Raw genomic sequence first — 3,046 nt, 5'->3', positions numbered from 1 at the left:
AGGATGAGGTGGAGTGATAGGAAGGTATACGTATACGAGAGGGGGTTGGAGGGAGGCCAGCCAGATGGTATGTGACAGCGTGACATGGAGGTGATTTGTATATAGTCACACCTTATGGGGAATGAGACATTAGGCTATAGATAGGTAGATAGATATATATCACCTTAAGTGAGGTTGCTACTTAAGGATATTATACTTTATCCATGAGTCTGCATCATGTTTTAGGCTGAACCTGCATTCATTCATTGCCAGACGCCATGTATGACAAACGGGGTGGCCAAGGGCTTAGAGTTAATTGTTTTACAGGGAGGGGCACTAATCCTCCACCAACCCCACTTGACACGTAGGAATGCCAACAGCTTCTGGTGTTCCCAGGCTGTCACTCATCCAAGTACTAACCAGACCCAAGGTTGCTTAACTTCGCTGATCCGACGGGAAGCGGTGTACTCAACGTGGCATGCCCACCTGCATGCTTTGTAGAAATTAACCTTTTTTTTTTTTTTTTTTAGTCCAGTGAATCTTGTGGTGATTTGTAGTCAATCTTGGTTTATGAAGTAGCTAGAAATCTGTTTACACCCCTCCTAGAACATTAACTATCTTCGACTTTTGCATAAGAAAACCTCCAACATAATGAACTTTTAAAGCCATTTTCTGTTACTTTCCTACTCTGAAACATGCACTGTATAGTTGGCTATACTCATTCTAAAGTTCGTCACTTATCATCAACAGATTTAAGATTCCCAGAGGGCAAGACGTTTGCAGTGAACTATACGTTTTCTCAGTATGTTGGTTTTAAATGTACAGCCGTACAAAAAAGTATCGTTACGACGTTGTGCTAAACAATATGACAAATGACTATAGTTTAGGAAAAACAGGTAGGGGATTAGGAAACTGTTGGTACCCCTGCATATCCAACAATGTTGGTTATGCATGGGATACAAGAGGCATTTCTTGTGTTTGAGGCAATAAATGCGTCAATATGAATGTATCAACCCTTCGGAACAGCAGCCATCGTAGTATTCGTTAAGTATCTATCGGACCCCTGAGTAACGATACTTTTTTGTAAACCTTGTTATGCAGCGTGTTCTGAGTCCCGATTTCTCGGTCACAGACACTGTGCGGTTCTGGGTTCTTTGTTCCTGACCGGGTCAGTACTGGCAAGAAAGAAAAACACAAACACCACTTGTCAAAAGGCACACTTATATATTACCAAAAGACAAATACACACACCATTTTATGAGCAAAACTGAGGAACTTACAATGACTCAAAATAGTGTTTACAACAACCATGTTCCACTTAGTTCAGCAAGTCTAACCTGTACACGGAGTTACATCTTCCTAATGTAATGTGCACACAGAGTCACAGACAATATTTCACGAATATGTCAGGTACATTATGTTCAGCACACATGGACAGTACAGTGAGTCCTCGAAATACGAAAACTCGAAGTCTTAATTTCCGATGGTACGAAAGCGATAAATGTAGGACAAATTCCACAATACGAAAGTATCTGTCTCGATGGTACAAAAAGGGATACGAGAGGAAATGCGAAAAATTCAAAATAGGCATACTGCGTAGCGCCGTGCTCGCTTGCAGCGAGAAAATGAACTAACCCCCCTCTGGTAAACACATTTTTGTGTGCTTCCCAGTCGAGTCACGTCCATCCTCACCTCTCAGCTTCGTTGTACGTTATGCTGTTTTTCACTGTTCTTCACCTTTTCGTATTTTCACCATGCCTCCCAAGCGCCTTGCATCATCATCAGTATCCGGGGAACCAGCTGCCAAGAAAAAACGACACTGTACTCTGACTCTGGAGAGGAAATTGGAAATTATTAGATGCCACGAGGAGGGACAGGGAGTCTCGGAAATTGGGCGAGCTTTAGCCCTTCCACCAACTGTTGGGACTGTGACAAAAGAAAAGGAAATGTACAAGAAGATGGCCACCTCTTTCTCTTTATCTTCAGCTGCCTGGCAAGCCACGAGGACCCGCAGCTGTCGCATGGAGAAGATGTAGCAGCTCCTGATTGTGTGGATGGAGGACTGCCAGCAGAAAAGCATCTCTTTGTCTCTGCCCCTTATTCAAGAAAAGGCTGTTAAAATCTGGGAGAGTCTGGGAGAAGAGGAAGAGGCAGGGAGTTCACCAGTGCCGTCCACCAGTAGCTACTCTGGGGCTGCTCCTTCAGTGCATCCCACTGCTGATTCCTCGACTGAGGTGTTTAAGGCCAGCTGTGGATAGTTTGAGCACTTCAAGAGTAGGGCCAGTCTCACCAATGTTCGAATTCAAGGAGAGTCTGCTAGTACTGACATCGACGCTGCATCTTCCTTCCCAGAACACCCGAAGAAGATCATCGAGGAAGGAGGATACTCCACCAAGCAGGTGTTCAACTTTGACGAAATGGCCTCTACTGAAAGAAAATGCCTAGCAGGTAAGAAAATGTCTTAAATCAATGTTTAACAAGTAAGTTTTTGACAGGTTAAGGTGATAAAATGTTATGTGCATAGGAAGTAGTGCCATGTGTAAAGGGAAGCATTGCCTCCTGTAAAGGGGGCAGTGCCATGTTTAAAGGAAGGCAGTAGCACGTGTAAAGGTAGTCCTGCCATTAAAGGAAAATTCATGCAGGTTATTCTTAAAAATTATGTTTTAGGATAAATTGTAAATGCTCCTTGTTTACGTAAGGTCTGTGCATTTGTCTAGTGAAATTCATAATTACACTGCCTGCCATTAGAATGAAGTGAAATCTATGCATGTGTCTCAAAAGTGGTGTTATAGGCAAATTTTCAAGGTTGAAACATAAATGTTCCATGTTTATGTTGGGTAGGCGCAAGGTCACGCTGAAGGGAGTTGGGTTAGGCCTCATTCGTGGGTTAAATTTACTTCATTATTACACTGCCTGCCATTAGAATGAAGTTTAATTTATCAATGTGTGTCTTAAAAGTGATGTTATAGGCAGATTTTACGAGGATGAAACATAAATGTTCCATGTTTATGTGGGGCAGGCGCAATGTCACTCTGGAGGGAGTTAGGCTTGTGTTTTTCAGAGGTGA

The 3,046-nt window shown here is 42.8% G+C and overlaps 1 pseudogene; it reads right to left on the bottom strand.

Annotated features, from left to right (window-relative positions):
• Window positions 1-350: 350 nt before the first annotated feature.
• Window positions 351-469, bottom strand: LOC145392570 (5S ribosomal RNA; annotated as a pseudogene).
• Window positions 470-3,046: the final 2,577 nt, after the last annotated feature.

This window comes from Coenobita brevimanus, chromosome 22 (genome assembly GCF_032717465.1).
Source record: "Coenobita brevimanus isolate Jiangsu-jjx chromosome 22, ASM3271746v2, whole genome shotgun sequence".
Classification (NCBI taxonomy): Eukaryota; Metazoa; Arthropoda; class Malacostraca; order Decapoda; family Coenobitidae; genus Coenobita; species Coenobita brevimanus.
This window is presented reverse-complemented; position numbering and strand designations above follow the sequence as displayed.